At 46.9% G+C, this 24464-nt stretch overlaps 1 long non-coding RNA gene and 1 pseudogene across 1 annotated transcript in view; one reads left to right on the top strand and one right to left on the bottom strand.

Moving 5' to 3' along the window:
* Window positions 1-11378: 11378 nt before the first annotated feature.
* On the bottom strand, window positions 11379-12037 carry LOC144124749 (uncharacterized; annotated as a pseudogene).
* Window positions 12038-13877: 1840 nt separating this feature from the next.
* LOC144103579 (uncharacterized) overlaps window positions 13878-24464 on the top strand; it is a 13280-nt gene continuing 2693 nt past the window's right edge. Inside the window, exon 1 of the long non-coding RNA XR_013308307.1 lies at window positions 13878-13962. This is a non-coding gene — a long non-coding RNA (uncharacterized LOC144103579). The remainder of the gene's footprint in view (window positions 13963-24464) is intronic.

Raw genomic sequence — 24464 nt, forward strand, 5'->3', positions numbered from 1 at the left:
GCGGGGGGGCATGACCGCTCCTGGGAACAGGTGCGGGGGGGGGCTTCTAACTTAACAGGGGGGCATGTCATAACTCAAGCTAATGACAAAGGGCAAAAAGAATAACAATGGAGTTTAATCAAGGCCCCACTTTCGGTTTGCTGAAGTAACAGTGTCCACCAGTCCTTGGGCCGCAACAGTGCATATCATTTGTGCCAGTGCTTGCTTCTTGAGTGCAAAGGCTGCCCAGCCTGCCCAGGTTCTGCTGTATCAGACAGACAACACAGCACTATGGTTTGCATGCGATTGTCTTGCCTCTTTCCAGTTATTTCATGCATGTACAGTGCTTGGCGAGAATAGGGACTGCTAAAGTGATATCACAGACATTGAAAGCATACAGTTAAATACTGCGACTATGTCTAGCAACAGATTAAATATGCATTTAGACATGTCTTCTAGTAGGTGCTTAACTGTACCAAATTATTGTTATGTGTGTGGCTTGTTACCTGTACGAACAGCATTACTTTGGGCATGTCACTAAAATAAGTGGGTAAAAGTTATCTGAAGAGTATTCACTGTGTTTACAAGGTGGTTAACTTTTCTTTTGCATCTTGTGCATGGAAAACAAGTTGACAGTTATTCCGAAATGGACTGATCAGGCATGTACAGACGTGCTATGACAAAGTTTCACTTATGGTAAACCAACGGTAAGGCGGTGGGAGTGAGAAAAGAAAAACGCTGATTGCTGTTCTGCTTTGTGGTGTTTCCTTCTACACAGTCAAGTCAAGCAAGTGGTAAACAATGGTGTATGCAAACACTGGCTTGACCTGTTTAGCACCAACAGATCCAAGAAATTTCAGAGCAGCCAAACCATACTCAGTTTCTGGTCCAGGGCCCATCCACAGCTGCCCAAGGACTGTACGAACTTGGCAGATCTGACAGCCAGTGTTGGGTCAAAAAAAGAAGGCCTCAGCCAGACAGACTTCACTACCATGACTCAATCCTTTTGTCAGTCTAGGAAAATAAGGGAGACCCAATTACAAGCAAGTGCTTTTTTTCCGTAGCAGTTCTGCTGTGCTTTTTGTAGGTTTTAGCAGTTGCTTGATTATGCCCAATTTCCATTTGAGACATTTGTACCTCTGAAGGCCTGTTTCTGGCATTTGTACTTGGAAATGCCACGCCACTTTAGTTTCGAATGCCTGTAAGACTTCACAGCACTGACTATTCTTGGCAACTAAACGCTTGCACAGTGCTTGAAAAGCCTTGACGAGCATTGTAAAAGCCATGTCATCTGTTCATTTGTGAGCTCCTCACGCCAATTTGAGTATATCATGCAAAAGTAAGAAATCCAGTGTCCTGAAAAGGCAATCTATTAAATTTTATCAACCACATGCTCCTCAGGGCAACTAAAAGCTCCACACCCAAATTAACATATACTTGGCTGCCAAGGAACATGGTAAAACATTTTATACTGTAATTTTTCTGCATGTGAACATTACTTTCCATTTGGTAGGTGGCATCTGCAAAGTGTGATGCTAGAGGTGTGAAAACTGTTGCTTGCTGCCAAGGTAGCAAGGAGGATGGCAGGAACTGAGACACAGAACTCGTTGTAAAGCCCTAGTTTAAAGATGATGTGATGCAGAGATGACACATCAATCCTAGCAGCTCTGCTCCCCACAGTCAACACTGATGCATTGTCAGTGTTGGCACAGTGGCAGCATCATTATGCAATTAGCTTTTTCCAACACATTTTAAAATGAAGCAGTGTTAAACTATGCAGGACGTCGTACCTATCTGCAGGAGTTAAAGGTAAGCTCTCTAAAGTTTACCAAAAATTTACAATCTGTGATGCTCAGTTGTATTCATGAAAGAGCATATTGACTCCAGCAGCATGACCTGCTTATGGAGCAACAAACTTTGAATACATTGTCACCACTGTCCTGATCTTACTTTCGGTGGCAATTTAAAACATCAATTCCTGACAGGAACCACTAGTCCTGCATTCGCTTAATCACCACAGGGCAAGATCTGCCTGAATACAGTAATATTTCTTCATTTGCCTCCGACGCTAAACTGGTCCTCTAACAATTTTACCCAGCAGAAGTGCCTCAGCCTGCACTCTGGAATAACTTGCTTCCAACTCATTTATCAAGAAACATTGCTAAATTTCTGAGAGGAGCTTGGCGACTCTAGCACTTGTACCTCGATGGGTGAAATAATGTACGGAAGGGTGCCTTGTTTCCCGAAAAGCAGCGCTAAAAAGACGTGGACAAGGACGGACGCTGAAACAACGGATGCCTTGTTCATCTTTTAGCTGGAGAGCTTGCAGATGCATTAAGATGAGGCCTTTTCGTGTGTCCTTTAAATAGCATACTTGGTTCTTTATGAAAGTGCTGCACTCTTATGGTGAGGAAGACAATAAGGTGTTTTTTTGAGCAAATGCACTCTTCTATGCTGGACGATTTTACGCAATAGCATAAGGAACCTGTGTCATAGAAAAGCCAGCATCGACGTCGTCGTCTGAGTGGAAAATCCTGACTGGTAACCGAGGTTCATGATGTCACAGCCACATGACCTTTTGCGGGAATTCCCACCCTACAACGCGCAAGTTAAATGTGATGTCATGCGTAGAATGAAAGTTATTAAAAGATGACATGCAATTCAAGTAACAGGTCACCACATGTTTAAAAAAATTCAACTGTATAAAGTTATTCATGTCGCTAAAAGAAAAATTTCAAAAATTTCAGGTTTTAGGTGGGATTTGAACCCATGACCCTTGGGTTGCGAGCCAGACACGCTGCCAACTAGGGCACGGAAGGCACACTTGTACGGCTGGGAAACAAGCAGAGGTTTATATGTATGTCGTGTGGTCTTTGAAGTAAACTGGTATCTTATGACTGCCAATGGGTATGCGTGTAATCAGAAAGGACTACAGGCCACTATCGCGTCATACCCTTAAAGCGGATCTTTAGTGCCTTCCTATTTTGTTTTAGAGTGCAGCTCTTAGGCGCTTCTTCCTGCATTCCGCGTTGTAGTCATCACTGGCGTAACACGTCACCAGCAGTGCGAAACACCAGCTGCCATGGCGAGAGTGGAGTGGAGGAATGGACTACCGGACGGTGGCTGCCACAGGAAGATCCCAGAGGGTGGCTACCAGCGCAACACGCCACCTGACAGCAGTGGCATATGAAGAGCTGCACTTAAATTTCACATTACTGACTATCGCAATCATCTCAATTTTTTTACCATTTATAGATTTTTATTTTAAAACTGAAATATTCGTCAGTGCGGTCTCTGCAGGTAAACTCTACAGCAAGGCGGACATCATGCATGTGATGGAGCTCAGTAATTATAGTCAGATGCAACTTTAATCTTCAGTGCTTCAGTGAAACCCTGCCCCCATTCAGGGCTGCTGCACAGAATTCCTCCACGACAAAAAAGCAGTCCATTGTTAAAGCTTTCCTAGTTTCTAAACAAGAAGTGACCACAAGCCAAAATTATAAGCTCAAGAATTTTTATGCCTCTGACTTGCTTGATATCGTCAAACATATAAGGCATGATTTTGTTCACTACTGTGATTTACCAGCAGAGTTTTACAGGACCCTGTGGACGATGGCCCACTGTTACCAACTGCTGTTTTTTTTAGTGGTATTTTATGAATAATTAACTGTAATTAACTAATCAGCCATTATTTTTGATTTTAGGGGGCATAATTGTATTGTGAAATTTAGGGCCATCAATATTGAAGGTGAGACCAGTTTATAAAATTTTTTATTAGCAATGTGGTTAGAAATAGCTAACGCTGAAATTAGGCATTTGAAGCCATGTTGAGGTGGCTTTCCCTTAAGCGTTGTCCCTTAAATCACATTACCCTCTTCTACGTCATAAAATATGCAAAAGGCATCTGTATTTGCTGCATTAAGGATCCAAGCGACACCATTTGATAAACCTGTGATGCGGGAAAGCCAATTCAGCAAGCGTTCAAATGTGTATTTTTGACATTTGATATTTTGAACCACATTGCCGGTAAAGAAAATCTTAAAACTGGGCTCGCCTCCGATGTTGACTGCCTTATCTTTCCCCCCTAACCTCAGAAATAAATAAGTTTATTAGTTAATTTTCATATTTATCATCCAATTATCGAGCTCAGCACTTACATAATATCTGCCTTGCTGTACAATATACCTGTACAGACCACATTGATTTATCTCTCACAGTTTCTAAAATAAAAATCTGTAAACATTTAAATCTTTTGGTATATACACAAGGTAGCAGCTCTTCTGAAGGCTTGTCTTGCCCATGTACTTCATCACATTATGAGCATGGAAGCACTTCATCACTATGAACAGACATATTATGCAGCAAAATCTGTATTCTGAAAGTGGCTTCTTACGCTTCCTCATTCACAGAACTGCTGTTAGAGATGGCTCTACCCCACAAAGCCCATTGTCACACATTGGGAAACATAAGCCATGGAGTGCTACATCACAAATCTTTTTATACTAAATGCAGAGACTTGTGCTGTTCTATGGTTGCTCTAAGTGAGAGAAGGCAAAGCCCTTCTTCCCAGAACCTGAAAATGATTTGAACATGCTGCAGTTTTGTGGAATGTCAACAGTTTGCAGGCGGACAATGGTTATATTGAGCTTCTGCTTGCTCGTACTTTTCTTTCAATGACACCTTTAATTCAACCCACTAGACATGACCTGGCCGGGTACCAGTGGAAACTTGGGTGTTTTCCAAGTCATTAATTTGTGTTTTCATGCTTCTTCAGCTACCATGGCATTTTAAGCATGAATATGGAGCAAACAACAATTTGTGCGTATTGCCTCAGTTTGTTTCGACACACACAAGGTGGCCAGAACATGTCAGTAGCACATACTGCAGTCCCTCACATGCTGAGACAGCTAGGTGGTCGGAATGCTTATGAAGGGCAGTTTAGTACGGCTGGCTCCTTTCAGGTGCCACAAATCAATGCTAATTTACTTATCTGAATACCAACATAATTTGGGGGTGTTTCAGTGCAAGAAGTTAGTTGTATGTAAAAAGCATATGAAGTGCATTGTAGCATTATTGCAGACCTGCTGGGCATCTGCACACACATTCAGTTGAAAATATTCTTTAGTTCCATAGGAATGTGCAGCATCATGGGTGAGGAAAGGGCACAACTCAATAGAATGATGCAAAACTGCATTGTAAAGGTCCGTTTTTATTGAGCACAGCCTGGTCTTGCCCAGAGGTAGCTTAAGTAGAAACAAGAGGGATGAGCTAAACACATAATATTGCGGCCTGATGACCTCTTTGCTCGTGGAAATAGCCAGGGCAGGCAAAAACTCTGGTTTGGAGCAGCAGCTTCACACTGTGCCACAAGGGTACAATGCTGAGGAGTAAGGTAAAAATGTGAATTTATACTCATGAGTACAAAGATGCACCTAGAGTGGAAGCAAGAGAACCTGAATACCTCGCAAAACACGACATGCAAGTGAACAGCTCGCAGGCATAGATATATGCACTGCCAGGGTAATAAAGATGAAAAAAATAACTATGGCTGTACATAGCAGTAGCATTGCATGAATTCATTTTTGCCCTTTTGCAGCAATTGCCATGTGGGAGAGGCTCCAAGCTAAATGATGTCAGCGGTGGAGTGTGCTGCAACCAAAAGTTCCATATATTCACCCCTCTTGATAAACAATTGCATTCTGTATCGCCAGCGACATTTACTATGACTGGGCAGTTTTCAAACTTATGGTGATTTTTAGTCTTGCTCGTCCCAACATATGGACCGCTACACGCTCTGGGGTATGAGCACAGCTAAACAGTTTTGCATGCGCTTGGCTCCTGGAGTAAATGCATGAAAAAAATTTCTGTGCACTGAGATGACAGAGTAAAGAGCACGCTGGTGAGATCACTGCTGGACCCAAGGCCAGCCACTTCTACATGGAGCCTTGAGAGAAAGCAGCACAGACCTAGCCATACCGGGCACCCAGTACCTGACCCCCGTGCATTGCGTTTTTGTGATGACGGGTAACTTTGCACAACGAAAACTAAAGAACTACTAAGTGCAGCTGAAAGAAATTTTCCATAAACTTAATGAAATATGCATGATCCACAAATGCGCCAAATATGCTTGCATTTCGTCATTTAGACTGGAAGCTACTGAGCCTCTAATATGCTTCGTTTTCGGTCTTTTTCAGAGCTAGTTCTAGATAACTATCGACTGGAGCCAAAAACCACTCTCCTGCTACTGAGTAAGATTTCATTTAAACGCTGCAGAAGCAACCCTTTTTTTGGTACAATAGTTTTTCTAAAAACATTGCATGCAAGCAGGCAAGTTGAACAAAAGTACTGTTTTATGCAGTCTGCTTTTTGCTCACTTCACTCGTGCCAACAGTAATTGCTATTAACAATGTATGCCATTGAAAAAAAAATCTTTTGCTAAAGAGCTAAAACTTGTTTTTCTATCAAGAGCGAGAGGGCTGCAGCGATCATGCAAACATTGTGACAAATGGCCAGTGGCCACGCAAGTGTACGACCCCATCCGAGACCATCAGCCCTTATGTCATATATGTATAACGAAAAATAACATGTCATCCTGTTTGCATCATGCAGCAACTAGTTCTTGTCACTTGCAACTCTTGTTTTGCAGGTGGGATTTCACCAAAGTCATTCCATTCGTAGCAGCATTGTGGTAGGTTCAGTGAAATAGCAGTCTGGTTCAGCACTCCCCCAACAGCCTTTAAATGGGTTCAGAGTAGCCTCATTCCAGCCGTTTGAAGTAGTAAAATACATTGGGGCTGCAGCTCTCAGAATAAACTGGATTTAACCCAAAGCTTGCCAGTCGCTTTTAGTGCAGACACTGGGAAAAATACGAAAAGCCTGGAAATGAAGGGCCTTACACACGTGGAAGTATACCATGAAGGCAAGTATAAACATGAAGCTAGTGTACAGCTCACACAGCATTTGTTTTCATGCCAGCATATAACAGCAGGAAGAAGAATCATTGCTTTGGTGTTGTGAACTTGGTGCTAGTTGGTACAACTAGCATTACGTTTGCAACTTATTCTTAAGATGCAATATACCCATAAGGAAAGCGGAATTCAGTGTGCCTATCCAAAGTAGGCCAAAGTTGATTACTTTAGTTTTCTTATGAGTGCAAATGTTTCTCCGTAGCAATGCAGGCATGCAGCTGCCCTGTATGGGCAGCGATAGCGAGCCATTTTCAATACTGGAGTTCAGTGTGGTATTAACTGTGAAGTTGCCCGGAATGTGCAACCCAGTGCGAGAGTCAGTTGTGCCATGGCACCATAATGAATGTGCTCAGGCACCAAATTTCTTGAATTGCAATATGCTCCACAATAATTTCAGAACTAAAAAGCAACAATCGGAAGCAGGATGAATAGTCTTGTCTACCCAGATTTCTAGTGTTAGTCTGTCACAATGAAGTTATTGTTGCCAAGAGCAGACTAGCTATACCGAGATGTAGCACACCTTTGGCAAGCCTTGAGCTCATCCAAAGATGCACTGTTTCAGCCCATGACTTCGCACCCTGCCGAACTGGTTTACGTTCTGAGACATAATGTGCGTTAACTCTTTCTATGCCAACGGCAAAGAGATGATTAAAGCAAGGTCAGCACTTCATGCCAATGAATCTTTCCTGTGGCAGTAGCACATGCGAGTGTGCAGGCCTTTGTGTGACATGCTGACCTACAAATAATAAGCATTTTTTATTGACACTAACACCGTGATGCAACACTCTAATGGTAGGAGCAAATATATATATATATATATATATATATATATATATATATATATATATATATATATATATATATATATATATATATATATATATATATAATCTTACCTCGATTCTCCTGATTTGTAACATGGATTAAAGGTTCGTATGGGACAACAACCAGTTTCAAAACTATTATACTGGCAGTGGCTTATCACAATCTTTCAATCCCTAGCCTTGGTTTCAAAATCCATTCACTTAAATATCCATGCACACTTACCCCTTTGGCCCCTTACCCCTTTGACTAGGCATGGAGGTCTTGGCAATCACTGTGAAGCTGGCCAGGCATGTTATGCATGTTCAACAGTGCCCCATTTCCATGAAAGGATTTCAGCAACAAAACGATGATCGTAGTAGTTTTTGAAAGTGGACGCAGATGGTCGTGCCTTTAGTGCAGAACAAATCCCTGATAGACGCGATGCAACCCTCCATAGCCAAGCTTGTGCTAGTGTTCCTGTATATGCTCCCGTATGTGCGGGAGCATATACAGGAACACTAGCTCGTTCAAGCCTTGCTGTACCTCTTATGGGCAGTTTAACAACCATGCACAGTGCTTAATGCCATGCTCCATCAAAGGGGGGTCTTTAGTAATTCAAGCACAGGTGTAGAGGAAAATAAAGAGGGAGGTAGAGAAAGCGGCTGCCGGCCTGTTTTACACATCATTTTATACAAAGGGGAGAAATCATTTCTATAGGTGGTTGCTTGCTCAATTTATGACATAGACCTGAAAAAAGCGATCAACACGCTCTGCCAGTGTGCCCGTTGTTGTAGCCTTGGGGCTGAGTGGCCAGCTTTGGACTGACTCGTGCTGCGAGGTCAAGGGTTCCCTTTTTCTTCCAGCCTTTATGTAGCGCTGCCAGCGTTCTATTTTTCACCATCTCGGGTTTTAGAAAGCATCTAAATGATCTTTACCGAAAATCATGGCAAAATTTTCTAAACGATAGAGCAGATATGTTCCGCCTACCCATGGCAATAAGAGTAAAATATGGTTTCCGGCTTTGGGTTCATGCAGCCCTTACATTCCAGCGCGGGGGGTGTCAGATTCCTTGTCAATACTGGTAAGGGGGGTCTGAGACCCCTCGAGACCCCCCTGACTTAAAGCACTGAAGTCCACACAATCACCTGACTCTACATTAGCAGCAAAGGTGTTAGGGCTGTCTTGTGTGAACACGTAAAAGAGAAGTGCAGGAAATGTTTATTTGTTAGATTGCAGATGAACTGTCGCTGACAGGCAGGCATTCATCCACAGGAGTAGCAAGACACTAGATGAGGACTTCGGACGTTTTGTAAACATGGTTACAAAATATGCATGCTTTTAAGTTGCAAACAGGTTTTGTTTTGTGTTGGTGGCTTATGACTTAATTTGGAAAATTCCAGTCTTTACAGAATGTACTATGTATAGCCAGCCCTACACTTGCATGTAGAAAACAAAACCTGTAGGTAAGTCCTCTTTCTCAACTGCTCCTTTTCCTCTACACCCATTAAAAGTCTATATGCAAACAACTATTTTGCGGAGGTGTTGTTAACAGTATTGACATGTTTGTGGCAGAATTTTGTGCCCTCTGAGCAGATTTTTTGCCTTTAAAAACTATGGCGGGACAATGCTTCATTTGTGATGCTTGTTAAATCTTGTTCTGATTTATGTCCCCCTAATGTAATGCCCCCTGCAGGGTTGCCATTGGGCAGACCTTAAAGCCAGAACTCAAGCTAAAAGTAGCCATGCCATTCTTTCTTGGCACCAAATTTTTTGCCAAATGTAACAGAAGCGATATTATGAATGAAATTTTTATTAACAATAAATAATAGCAATTTGAATAATACAATTAGGACTACAAAATTTTGCCCTCTTGCTTGGTCTTCAAGCCACACGTGCATTGCAAATAAACAAATAAATTTAAAATTTCAGTGCACGTGCACTTTCCTTGGTCCAATGTTTAAGGGAATCCCTCAACTACTGATCCGGAGTTCCCAGGTTCGAACCCGACCGCGGCGGCTGCGTTTTTATGGAGAAAAAACGCTAAGGCGCCCGTGTGCTGTGCGATGTCAGTGCACGTTAAAGATCGTGCTATAAGTAGTGAATGAGTACAAGTATCTGGGGTGTGAATAAATAACAGTGCTGAGTATCTGACCGAGCATGAAAAATATGTAATGATAATGTGACCATATTCTATGGAACCCAAAGTGGGACGATGGGGGGGGGGAGTAGGCAGGCAGGCACGAAGAGACCATTCAATCGTACATTTTTATTTCAAACACGCAAAAGCCATTTTCGTTTTTCTAAATCAACCCATGCGAAAAGTTTCTCCTTCTTTAATACTTCTGGCTAGAATGTATTTTCTTTAGCAAATGTTCCTTTTTGCAAAGGTGCGCAAAGTATTGCTCACACGTCATGCGTACATTTACTTTCAGCACAAGCATGGCTTTTAGTGTCGCCACTTTAAGCTGTGTCTTCTCTGCCGTCCATATCTTGTTCATGAGAGAAAACACCCTCTCTACCGGTGCATTTGTACCGGGCAGGCACATGCAATATTCCAGCACGGTCTTCAAATTCTCACAAGGCACATCATTCTTCTCGAAGTGCCCGAGAATCTCCACCCAGCGTTCACCAACAGATATTTTCTGCGTCTTCCATTCCTTAATTTTTTCAGCGGTCACATAATGTGAAACATTATTGATTTCATCAAACATGGCATTCTCATCAACAGTGACATGATTGAACTCTGAAGTTATGAGTTCTACAGTTTTCTGCACGTCATCCCAGCATGAAGATGACACAAGCGAGACCCATAGAAGGCTTCTGACCTCATCAAACTGCTGGCACCATCGGTCGAGGTATGACGCGCAAGTTGCATAAAACTTCACCACAGTATTTACAACCTGTTCTCTTCGAACTTGTCCCTGTTCTTCGAGCTCTGTTGCCCTTGAGCGCACACTTGATGGCAGATATGATTGCTCATATCTTTGTTGCACTTTGGTCTGCAGCTGGCTTAAGGCGCTGTAGACTTCCACAGCTGTCTTCGTGTCTCCTTCAATTTGAAGTACAGTAGATTCAAACATAGCAGCTTGACTATGCAGAAAATAGAGCCAGAGCTCTCCACATGGGTCTTCGAAAAACGACTTGATGAGAGACGGACACTTGTCTATCGACAAAAAATATGCCTTTAAAGCTGGATAGAGCTTTAGGACCCTCTCAACAGCTGGCATCAATGCCAACCACCTGGTCTTGCTATAGCCCAGAAGCCACTGGTACTCCACTGATGCAAAATCACAAAACTCTTTGAACGATTCCACCCTCACCGTGTAAATGTAAAAATACGAGTATATTTTCACAATCACGGCCTCAATATCCAATGGCAGGCAATCGGCAGCAGTCTGAACGGTGTTGTGCACTATGTGCGCAGCGCAGCCAATTCCAAGGATCTTGTGATCCACAGAATCTTGCAATCTCGAGAACACATTGTTCTTCCCGTTTCGCGCAGCACCACCAAAGTTGCAATTTGCGTTGTCGGCACTGAAAGCAACCAGCTTTGATGTGACTTGATTGGCTTCGAGTGCGTCCATTATATATTGGCTCACCATTGCTGAAGTCTCACCTGGCAAGGTGTTAATCTGAAGGAGCTTCGTCTGCACTCCTGCAGCAGCGGTGAAGTAGCGCACCATTATCGGGAGCACCTTCAAATCCTTGTGATTGGAAGCATCACAGAACACTGAGACAAATTTAGCCTCCTGCAGGTCAGTCTTCAACTCTTCCTCTGCAGACGGAGCAAGCACGTTCAAAGCAATCGCTTCTGCCTTTGTGCGAGCGCAGGAAAACTTTTCGCTGAACAATTTCTGCACAAGCTTTGAAGTGCAGTCCATTGATCGGAAGCTATGGTTGTGAGCGATCGTGTGGAAGGCGAATATACCCTCTGATGCAGCAAGTTGGAGCTCCTTTTCCCCGGCACGTTCCTGTCTGAAGAACCGGGTTACTGCACTGGAACTAGCAGCAGCCGACACACTCTGCTTGTGCTTGACAGAGCTGATGTGTTTTACTATATCGGAACGTCCACCGTGAGCGACTGAAAAGTCTGCCCCACATGCACCACAGCGCACATCCGCCTCTGACTTAGTTTTCTTGATGAACGGGTACTCTTTTCCCAGCTGTTCCGTGAATTTGCACTTACGTTTCGGCATTGTCGCCAGCAACACGACGAAATAAGTTGAAAAGCCAAAAACAAAGTGGACAAAGACACTACGAGGCGCCGTCAACAAATCGGGACATTTGACTTCGATTATGGCTGCGGCTCGCTGGAGAACGCAAGCCTCCGAGCCAGCACAGAAGCAAGCCTCGTCCGGCCTATCCAGTATCCAGCCAGTCATGCAAGCAGACGCGAGATTGCGGGGGCCACGGTCAGGGGCTGCGTTCCAATACTCTAGACGTCTAACAAGACGTCTAGTGTGACGTCTAGGAAGCAGTCTACATGTCCATGTATTGGAACTTGTCTACTGCTCGCGCCGCCTCGCGGCATAATAATGTAACTAAAGCTTATGAACAGTTGTACTACTATTTTTCACAAACTGAGCAATAACGATAATTAAAAACGTGTTTTCAACAAGTTACACATTTCTTCTGCAATGACTTTGCGCGTAAGCCGGACTGGTGGATGTGCCTATCGGTCAGTCTACTTGTAGCAGACGGGGCCGCTCTCCAAAGACGACGCTAAAGAGATATGCGATTATTCTTTTATTATTCATGCTAAACTGTACATGCTCCTCGAACGTGCTCGTCCAGACGGTCCTGTAAGCATAAGAAAGAATACGAAAGACTGTAATCAGTATGCGCGAAATGCGATACGGCTAATATACACTGCAACAGGAAAACACATACGTGACATTGAACCTGCTGTCTGCCGTACGTGGCACTCGGAGACAGCGAGAGACCTAAATACAGCAGCGATCTTTAATCCTGCAAAGACTAAAATCAATTCGCAACATGCCGGTGTATTTGTTCTGTGAGTGTAGAGATAAAAAAGAATGCACGCGAAAGAGTTGATGCAACTAATACAGCAACAGAACACATTTGTTAACCGTCAAGCCAGCAGTCCTAACGCCCGTCGAGGAAACCAACGACAGCGACGAGCATTGATCTCTAAAATAAAGGTGCTAATTAAGATCCGGCATCGTCAGGTGTCGGATCACGTAAACAGACCTACAGCGTCCGCTGCTGTAGCAAAGCTCTCAACTGCACGATTTTCTCCTGCGTGATTCACTGCTAGGAATCGCACGTCCACGAAGATTAATTAGCCACTAGTTTGCGTACCAAATAACATAATGGAATGACTCACATTTTTCCTTTCCTATACTCCGTGTACAGTCCGACGCCTGCTAGAGCACGACTCGCTCATCCGCGTACATCAGCTCCGCCATCTTTAGACAGCAAGTTAGCCTGCATCGATGTGGACTTCGGAGAAGCAGTCTTATGAGACTGTCTTGTCTTATAGACTGCTTCGCCGAGAAATGGAACGCGTCCCAAGATGGCGGCTGTCCGGCTAGACGTCTAAGTAGCCGTCTACTTGGGAGTATTGGAACGCAGCCAGGTAGTGCTGCCGTACTGTGACGGATAGAGCGGATAAAGCCGCTAGTGATGGAGACAACGTATCTTTCTAGGCCGTTCCGAAAACATACGATTTGGAAAGCAGAAAAAAGAAAAAAATAAACTTGCTCGCGTTGCATTCTTCGTTCGGGAAAGCCAAAGCGGGACAAAACGCCGTCCCACTAGTACCTCGGTGGGACACCGGGACCATGGCTGCAAAAGTGGGACTGTCCCGCCTAAATCGGGACGTCTGGTCACTTTATGTAATGAATAAAGCTAGTAGGAATGCAGCTGTCATGAAAAATAGGGCACCGTGGAATTACAATAGGTATGAGGTGGTAAGAGGGATCTGGAAAGGGGTGATGGTCCCTAGCCTGACCTTCGGTAATGCGGTCCTGTGTATGAGGCCAGATGTTCAAGCAAGGCTAGAAATTACAGTGTTCTAGAAGGTGTAGTGGCAAAAGCGGCGCGCTCCTCGTGAGGCTTTAGAAGTGGTTGCCGCGGTGTGGCGCTGGCGTAGACTCCTGGAGCAGAAGCGAGCGCGCTGCCGCTGCTCGCGGTGCGTGGCTGAGGGGGGCCGATCGGAGAGTCGCGCTGTTTGTTGTGGCATTATCGCGTAAGTATCCCCCTTTTTTATGCATCACCGCTTGGCTGCTGATGTAAAGGCACAAAAGAAATGACTGAGGCTTTTAGAAGGAAATCAGGGAGTTGCAAGCGCGTTTAATTTCGGAAAAAAAGGCCAACTGCTTACCTCTGTTCTTCCAAGATTTCATTTTTCTTATTTTCAGGAAGGTCAGGCTGAATGTGTTCCCGTCGAAATGGGATAGTAATTGCTATGGGTCCGGAGATGACCTCGACGGTTTCACTTCACGGCACTCGTTATGATAACAAAACATCGCAATATTAATTCGTCCATATTCTGCCTTTATTTGTTTCTGTGCAATATAAATTCACAGGCGTACTGAGCCTGGTTTTTTACAGTGGCGGAACAAGAACAATTAATAGCCGAATATAATATAGTTACATGACATCACAGCACTGAACAAGTTGATTGCAGCTAGTTGAGAAAGACGAAAATGAATTTAGTGAAAATGTACAACTAAGACGCTCCTCGATCAGACACGACGATTTTGCAAATCTATGCAGCTGCTGCTTTCTGTGCATCAGAACTGCACTCCAAACGCAAAGGAATGCCTACATATATTCAGACGTGAAAGCAACGTGCTCACTACAAAACTTGAACAAGCACGAGAAAAGAAATCATGAAAACAGAATACCTTTCCGCAATAAAAGATTACAAAGACATGTATATTTACAGCAACATTAAATAATCGAATCTTAAATACAATAAAAATGCACGCATGAGAAATCGTATTACAAAACATGAACAGATGTATTATATATACAGTCCTATACATGTTAAATAGTGTGATGACCCCCATAATGCGCAGGTCCACACGGGACGGAGAGGCAAAGAGACACCGTATGGCTCAGTTTAAACAAACAGGTATATTCAATAATTACACATGATTAAGGTTATACATCAGAGGCTGGGGCGTCCGAGCTTACGTGCCGACGACTTCATGGGGGCGATGGAGTGGCTCCGGAGTTGGGCTCGAGCGGTTGCTGGCAGAAGCTGCACGCCGTCGGGCTTCGGCGCTGAAGGCCCTCTTGGCGAACGATGTCGTCCTGAGCGTTCTTCTTCCGTTTCTTCGAGGATGGTTCACAAACCCTTCCTCTAGTGTCGTTCGGCTTGGAAGATGAACAGGAGGCGAGCTTGTAGATGATGACAGCAGAGCATAATTTTACAACAGAACAAACTTTGCACTACTTTACTCATCGACCGGGCAGGTTAGTGCCTAAGTAGCATCACATTACATGCTAAGCATGGAGCCCCAGCTCAGACTGAACTGCATCCGTTTACATGCGCTTTTAAGCACTTGATTAACAAAGGACTAAGGGCGGTCATTTCCAGTGGCCCGCCCAAAGCATCAATTCTCCAATCCAAAATAACATGCGAGATGGGGACCACCCCTTGGGCTGGGCTTAGCCTCGACCCCAGAGTCTGTTAACAATACAAACTAAATAAACAACAAAAACGCCACCACTCTCTCTCAAGTGAGAGTATACACAGGCTCTCTCTTCGGAGCTAATTCACTAGCGCCTGTCTTTCCACATTCTTGGCGAGTACTGCCTGTCCGCCATGACAGGTGTCCGTCGCGGCCCTTCTGGGAAGCTGTGGGTGCCTTCCCGGCGATAGCCCACGACAAAGGGGGGGAGGGAAAGAATGTCGTCTTCGCGGTTTCGCATAGCGTCGGCTGTGGTACGGCGCGCTCTGGCCCGCTGACAGCTCCCCTGTCCTGGAATGCAACCGGAAATTGGGGAGGACAAAGCCTGTTTCCCCGGGGCGGCGGCGGGACCGGTTTTTCCGGTCGTCACTCAAAGAGCATGGCTGGGCAATTGATGCCGCTGTCACGGTTCCCCGTCTACGCCGCGCCGTCGAACGTGGATCCTCGTATCACACACGGAATGTCACACTCGCTCACCCTCCAGAAGAATGTTCTCCGAACATTTGAGTCCACGCAGCTCCCCTTGTCTTTCTGAATCGCCTCGCACAGTGCGTCCGACAAAACACTTTTCGCTGCACTCAACACCACTGCACAACACCATATGCCTCCGCTGTCAATACTGGCGTCTCCAGGGGCAGCACCGATCTTCTTTTACAGATAAACATGAAACTCAGCACCCAAGCCTCTCCTTTCTAGTCCAAACTGGACGAAAATAAATTTACCACAGTTACAAAGGAGCTCCCACTTCTAGCACGATCACGGCACAGACAAAAATATAGATAACGAAAGGAAGTAGGGCAGGTTCTGCATGCGCTCCGCATGCTCTCCTGTGCAGGTGTTACTTAATGACAGAAAGGTTTAACTACCAACTCCGAACATTTAACACATAAGCACATAGCAATGTTATGAGCTGCGGCATTACACAATTCTAACCAGTTCACAACTCCGCTCTGTTTACGCCATTAGTCCGACTTAGCTTTCCGATTTCGCAGCGGATATCGGCCTTCATGAGTCATACTAAATAAGTCTGTGCCCCTTTGTCTGCTTTGGGACTTGCGAGGGCTCGTGGCAGGAGCCTCTCCTGGCGTTATCTGCGCGGCAACCTCGCGCGCTTCTTCTTCTAGCAATGCATGAAGTAAATCCGGTGGCATTCCGGCCGTCACCTCGGGCGCCTGCCGAACAAATGCAGGAGAGGGCGTTTCTTGAGAACTATCTGCGCGCTCCGCTTCACTTCTGTCCCCATCAAAATCCGCGCTTTCCCTTTCCTCATTTTTTGAATACTGAACCGGTGCCGACTTGAGGCGATTTGCGTGTATCCTTATCAAACGCCGGTTCACGTCTCGGACTCTGAAGTTTACCGGAGAAAGCTTCTCGACAACCTCGCACGGCCCTCTCCACTTCGTCTGGAACTTACGAGCTAGCCCAATCTGCCTTTGGCAGTTTTCAATGTACACGCTGTCCCCCACATCAAACGGCGCGTCTCTAGCACTGCGATCGTGCACCTCCTTCCTGCGCTTCGCCGCTTTCTTTAAGGACTCCTTTGCGATGTCCCTCGCCACTTGCAAGCGCGATTCTAGCTCAACCTTATAGTCGTCCAGTGAAGCGTATGGGACACGACGGGGGCCCTCTGGCACTTCACTAGGCTGGTCCGGGTCTCGGCCGTAGAGAAGAAAGAATGGCGATTCGCCCGTGCTCTCGTGTGCTGCGGAATTGTAGGCAAACATTGCATACGGGAGCCACAAGTCCCAGTCCCGCTGGTCGCGCGAAACAAAATGCGACAGGAACCCGGCCACGGTTTGGTTCAGTCGCTCCACCGCGCCGTTGCAAGCCGGATGGTACGGTGTTGTCTGCTTCTTAGCGATCTTAAGCAGCTCGCAAACTCTCCTCATTAGCTGCGACACGAAGTTCGTTCCCCGATCTGTCAAGAGTTGCCTCGGGGGTCCATGTCGGAGCACGATCTGTTCGACAAATGCTCTTGCAACCGTGTCTGCCTTCTGATCTGGGAGTGCTACCGCTTCCGCGTATTTTGAAAGGTGGTCGACAAATACTAAAATGTACTTGTTTCCGGAAGTGGTCGTGGGCAATGGGCCCATTATGTCCATACCTGTCCGCTCGAAGGGAGCCGAAACCTCAGGGAACGGCTGAATTGGAGCTGGTCTTCGTCCCTTGGGTGTTTTTCTTTCGAGACAGGAATGACACTTCGCACAGTAGTCTCTAACATCCTGTCGCATGCCACTCCAAAAGTACAAACGCTCCACACGCCTGCGTGTCTTCGCTACGCCAAAATGACCGGCGCATGGCGCATCGTGAAACGCGCGAAGAACCCTTTCTGTCCACGACCGAGGTATGACGACTCTCTCCCAAGCGGTTTTCTCTGGTCTCCCTTTCCTGGTTGGCCTCGTGCGCCGACACAGGGTGCCGTCTTTGTCAATGAAATAACCTAGCTGTTCGGGATGAGACGGTGCGCCCTCTAAGCTTTCGATTATTCGCTTCAGGTCAGGATCTTTGCACTGCTCTGTGCGTAATTCGGCGGGGTCGACTACGGGGACAAACTCTTCTATAGCTGCCACGGCAGCTGTGCGGCTGAGTGCATCAGCATTCAGATGTGTCTTTCCTGACTTGTGCTCAACTTCAAAGCAGTATTCCTGCAGGTGTAGATTCCATCTAGCGAGTCGCGAGCTAGGGTCCCTGACACTCATCACCCATTTCAGAGGATGGCAGTCTGTGACTAGCTTGAATTTGCGGCCGTAAAGGTAGCATCTGAAGTGCTTTACTGCCCAGACAACGGCGAGGCACTCCCTTTCCGTAGCTCCGTACTTTTGCTCTGTGGGGCTCAACTGTCGGCTAGCAAAAGCAACGGGATGTTCTTTGCCCTCGATAACCTGAGATAGCACGGCACCAACTGCGAACTTTGACGCATCTGTGGCCATAACGAAGGGCAAACTAAAATCCGGGTGGCGTAACAGCGGTGCACTCATTAGCTTCCTTTTCAGGGCCCCAAAAGCATTCTCCGCGTTTTCGTCCCAACGAAAGGCGACATTTTTGGCTGTTAAGGCGGTGAGCGGCTTAGCGAGCTTGGCGAACTCCTCTATGTGCCTTCGGTAGTAACCGATCAGGCCGAGAAACTGCCGGACCTGGCGGACGCTAGTCGGGGATGGAAAATCCGAGACACACCTTAGTTTCTCAGGGTCCGGTCGCACGCCGTCAGCTGAAACAACGTGCCCGAGGTATTTCACCTCGTTTTTGAGGAATTGGCACTTAGAGGGCTTCAGTTTGAGACCCGCTGCTCTTAGTCGCACCAAAACCTGCTCAATATCGCGCAAATGGTTATCAAAACTGTCACTGTATATGATAATGTCATCCATATACACGAAGCACAGCCTCCCCAGAAGACCTGCCAAGATAACATCAGCGGTTCTCTGCCAGACAGCAGGGCTGTTGGCCAGACCCATCGGCATTCTTTTCCATTCATAGTGCCCTGAGGGCGTGTTGAATGACGTTTTCTCGGCATCTGCCGGATCCATTGCTATCTGCCAGAATCCCGCCGCCATGTCCACTACCGTGAAGTACCTGGCAGAGCCCAGCTGAGAAAGCGTCTCCTGTATATTGGGGATGGGGTATGGATCGATGCGAGTTACGGCATTTAGTTTGCGGTAGTCCACTACCAATCGATACGAGCCATCTGGCTTTTCCACTAATAATGCTGGTGCTCCCCAGGGTGACTTTGAGTGTTCGACAATGCCGCGATCAATCAGGTCCTGCACCTGCCGCTCCATCTCCTCACGTTGGGAGTAAGGAATCCTGTACGCACGCTGGTAAACGGGCGATGAAGTGCCGGTTTCTATCTTGTGCTTTATAACGCCACAGCAGCCCAAATCCAGGTTAGACGCGGCAAATACCTCCGAGTAGTCGTTCAGCAAACCAGCCAGAGCCTCCCTCTCCCTGGATTTTACGTGAGAAAGATCGAACGACACCTTTGGAGCAACCGAAGGACTAGCATGCTCTACAGTTGCGAGTACCGTATCGGTGGGCTCACGTTGCTCTATCGCAGAGGTGAAGAAAGCCAATGTTTTGTTCTTGGGAAGGCTCAGTGGCTGCTGGCTACAGTTAACCACCCGTAGGGGCACTCTGTGGGCGTCATTAACTGTCACGAGGCACGCGGCTGCCTTCAGGCCATTGCTGAGAGAGTCGACCGGCTCAAGCACTCCCACGGCGCCGCTCTCTACATCTGAAGGCACAAACGCGTACAAAATGTGCTCCGACCAAGGAAGGACGACCGCCTCCTCGACCAGCCGGACGGCAACCCGCGAATATACCTTCTCCAATGATCCCATTGTTTGACGGGTGTCAATATCGGTAATGCGAATCTCAGCCCCTCTCCTGTTCAAAAACGGAACTTTTGAGCCGCCCGCATTAACCTCTTCCTCAGAGAATGAGACTACTACCTTCCCTTTTCTCAAAAAATCCTGCCCTAATATACCTGACACTCCGTTTGGCAGAGACACCGTGTCCGGGCATACGTAGCAGGGGTGCTCCAATGCAATTCCGCCGAGAGAGAAGTGTAACCGGTAGAGTCCACTTATGCCAAGAGGATCCCCCGTTATGCCTACAAATTTGGTTGCCATACCACCAGACGCTTCCAACACCTCGCGGTCCCCCTTCCTTCGAAGCGTGTTAAAACTGCTCTCCTTAAGCAATGTCACCTTTGACCCCGTATCTATAAAAAATTCCATACAACAACCATTTAACTTGCAACGCACAACAGGGCATGCCTCGTCGGCCACACAAACTACCACCACCTCATCATCTACTGCTCCCTCCCCACGCTCCTCAGGCTGGGGAGGACTAACTAGTTTTTTGACTCGGTATCTGGAGCCCCGCTGTAGGCTTGCTTAGGGCGTGTCTCGCCTGCTTCTCTTTGTGGTTCCCCACGGCGCACGTTTTGGCAGAACCTGGCGATGTGTCCGCGACCCTGGCAAGCGAAGCATACGATTTCTTCAAAATCTCGCATACCGCGCCTGTAGCTTTGTGGCGGTCTCCGGTTTCCAGCGAATGGGCGCTGTTGAGCGCGCGCTTCAACCTGGCATTCTACCTGCTGAGATAGCAGCTGTTCTAAGCGATCTAACCGCTCTGTCAAGAGAGCAACCTCAGGGTTGAGCACCGCTCTCTCTATGACGCGTACTCTCGCTGCGGCTGTCGTTAACGCCTCATTTCGTTCCTCATCCAATGCGGCCTCCACGGCTTGGTCGAAATTGCTCGGCTTGCGCGAGAGCACGAACCGGCGCACGGGGTCTTGCAGACCAGCCACGAACAAAGCGGTCATTTCCTCTTTAAGTATATCCTCCGCGTATTTCTTCCTTAGCTGGTCTCCTTCCTCCTCCCTGCTTAACGTATCGCGTGCTAGGCGCTGAAGCCGCGACGCAAATGTTCGCACGTCCTCCCCTACCATCTGTCCGGCGTCACGGAACCTCTGTACCCGCACGTGACGTGGTTCAGTGTCGAAATGCTCAAACGCGAGCTTCTTAAATTCCGCAAATGATTTTGTGGATTTTACTTTTTCGTCTCGCCAGGCAAAATCATGAGCAGCTCCTGCCATCTTACACCTCGCCATTCCCAGCATTTGAGCATCGGACCATCCCCCCATTTTCCCAATCTCTTCTAGCATGGAAAAGAAATCGCAGATTGGAACCCCTGTCTTATCTCCCGTAAACGTCGGAATGACGCTTCCTAATGCCAGCATGCTTGCTCCGAGCGACGGCTGTGGAGTGGGAGCTCCCTCAGATACAGTCATTTTTTTTTTTAAGCCCTCCAGTGCCTCAAGCCTCTCAAATGGGGGTAAAAGTCCCACAATCAGTCCCGTGATTCCCTTTTGATTACAATTTTGAAGTCATGAATGTCACAGCATTCAGAGGACATTTGCTTTTGAGACCCCACTTCTGACACCAGTGTGATGACCCCCATAATGCGCAGGTCCACACGGGACGGAGAGGCAAAGAGACACCGTATGGCTCAGTTTAAACAAACAGGTATATTCAATAATTACACATGATTAAGGTTATACATCAGAGGCTGGGGCGTCCGAGCTTACGTGCCGACGACTTCATGGGGGCGATGGAGTGGCTCCGGAGTTGGGCTCGAGCGGTTGCTGGCAGAAGCTGCACGCCGTCGGGCTTCGGCGCTGAAGGCCCTCTTGGCGAACGATGTCGTCCTGAGCGTTCTTCTTCCGTTTCTTCGAGGATGGTTCACAAACCCTTCCTCTAGTGTCGTTCGGCTTGGAAGATGAACAGGAGGCGAGCTTGTAGATGATGACAGCAGAGCATAATTTTACAACAGAACAAACTTTGCACTACTTTACTCATCGACCGGGCAGGTTAGTGCCTAAGTAGCATCACATTACATGCTAAGCATGGAGCCCCAGCTCAGACTGAACTGCATCCGTTTACATGCGCTTTTAAGCACTTGATTAACAAAGGACTAAGGGCGGTCATTTCCAGTGGCCCGCCCAAAGCATCAATTCTCCAATCCAAAATAACATGCGAGATGGGGACCACCCCTTGGGCTGGGCTTAGCCTCGACCCCAGAGTCTGTTAACAATACAAACTAAATAAACAACAAAAACGCCACCACTCTCTCTCAAGTGAGAGTATACACAGGCTCTCTCTTCGGAGCTAATTCACTAGCGCCTGTCTTTCCACATTCTTGGCGAGTACTGCCTGTCCGCCATGACAGGTGTCCGTCGCGGCCCTTCTGGGAAGCTGTGGGTGCCTTCCCGGCGATAGCCCACGACAAAGGGGGGGAGGGAAAGAATGTCGTCTTCGCGGTTTCGCATAGCGTCGGCTGTGGTACGGCGCGCTCTGGCCCGCTGACAGCTCCCCTGTCCTGGAATGCAACCGGAAATTGGGGAGGACAAAGCCTGTTTCCCCGGGGCGGCGGCGGGACCGGTTTTTCCGGTCGTCACTCAAAGAGCATGGCTGGGCAATTGATGATGCCGCTGTCACGGTTCCCCGTCTACGCCGCGCCGTCGAACGTGGATCCTCGTATCACACACGGAATGTCACAATAGTTACATACTGTGACAACCTAGAAGTAAACACACTTTGAAAATAATGACATTCATATGAAAAATATATAGGAAACGAAATAAAAATGTCGTAGAAAGTGCGACTTACGTGGTGCGACTAAGTTTAAGATATTTCACGGCTTCGCGCTTCTGCACCCTGGCACGGTTCAGCGACTTCACAAAAAAGTGCGACCTTGTTGTCACATAAAATGCCATCATCTCAGCACTCAGTAATTCAGAGTGATCAGGACAGCCAATATTCTCTTTGTGCTTGCAACGAAAAAGTGCGATAATATCCATCACACTTTCGTGGTGAAGCTCATGCGTGCTGAAACAGCTGGTGAAAAGATTCTCCAGCTTTTTCAGAAACATAAAAAGAAAACCGGATGGATATAAAAGGCCTCCTTTGTCCTTTAGGCGTGTAAAATGTGATGCGCGAAGGTTTCGTATGTCAGTTTCGTCAGCAAGCAGGAGCTTTCTGCATGCATCACATGGTGATTTAGCCAAGAACTACATATCCAGCAATATAAAAAATAAGACGCTGATCACTCATTGCGGATACACATGCCATGTGGTCGGAAGCTGGATCTTTCAGATCTCTTACAGCAAGCTCAGCACTGCACAGATCGCCATCAGCAATCAATTTATCAATGAGTGATTGCTTGGTGTTTTTTGCCCCTGGAACAGCATCAGCACTAAGTAAAGAATCCAAAACACCTGGCTCTGCGTTGCCATGAGAAACTGACTTGGCAAGGTTATAAAAGCTTAGGCACGAAACAGTTATTAAAACCTGCCCTGGGGTTGGGTGCGTGTTGCAACCTGACGACTGCCTGGCAATTCCAAACAAGTTCTCCACTGGATCCTGGCTGAGTCTTGACGTCATAATGAATTTATACCCAACGCTACGTGCCAGGTAGTCCATCAGGGACAGTGTGCTGCCGATAGTGACCCTAAGTCCAACTGCTATAGAGTTGGACAAGAAACCATCACACTGAAAATGTGCCTGAGTTTATTACAAAGCACTAGCGTGGCCGAATAAAAAACAAGGAGAAGCCCACTATTCCACAGAACACGCGATGCAAAACACGCCTTGTTCCAGCGATGAGAAGACAGCACGGGAGAGACACAACACGGACACACTTCATGACGAGTGCTGGCTTTCAACTGAGCATTTATTTCCAAGTAGCGAAGCAGGAGGAACGGGGAAGGCTAGAAAAAAAAGATTGTACAAACAAGACGAACTTACCACAATTTGAAAGCTGATAAAAAATTCGAGGGGCAAAAGCACTGAAGTGCGGGATATCTCCCTGCTGCATTCCTCTTCACGCCTCATTCTCTTGTCCCTTTTCCACTTCTCGGTTCATTCTTTTTCCTCTTCTTCACACCCTTTCTTTCTTGTTCTACCGCCGCTTTCTCGCTGTTCCTATGTGATTTCGCAACCCCTCCCCCGCTTCATTCCGCCCATCTTCCCCTTCGCCCCTCTGCTACCCCTCACTTTTGTTTGTCAACTTTTGCATTCGTTGGCCGCCGAGCTGCACTTTCTCTGTCCCATACGCTTTTTCACTCTCTGTGCCTTTGGCCAGCAATGTTTCCTCAGGGTGTCTCGTTCAGCTTGCGTGTTCGCAGGTGGCTTTTAATGGAGCGGGGCCACATGTCTGAGGGGCGCTCTCCGAGTTTTGTTGTCTTTTTGTACATTTTTGCGTCCCCCAAGGAATATTCTTATCTGCTGTTCTTACCCCAACTACTCCAAGCAGCCGAAATCGCCACTTTTTTCCAACGGCAACGCTCAAACCCGCTCAATACAGCGACGCGGCGAAGCAGGCGGCTCGCTTTTCTCCTCCAGTATTCGACGGCAGCGCCCCGAGCGGCCGACCGCTCTTTTTGCTTCAGCTCCTCCCGCCGAAATCCGCTTCGCTCTTGCCACTACAACCTTCTAGAACACTGTACTAGAAATTAAACAACGGGGAGTAGGGAGGTTAGCTTTGGGAG

Source organism: Amblyomma americanum, chromosome 1, assembly GCF_052857255.1.
Source record: "Amblyomma americanum isolate KBUSLIRL-KWMA chromosome 1, ASM5285725v1, whole genome shotgun sequence".
Lineage (NCBI taxonomy): Eukaryota > Metazoa > Arthropoda > Arachnida > Ixodida > Ixodidae > Amblyomma > Amblyomma americanum.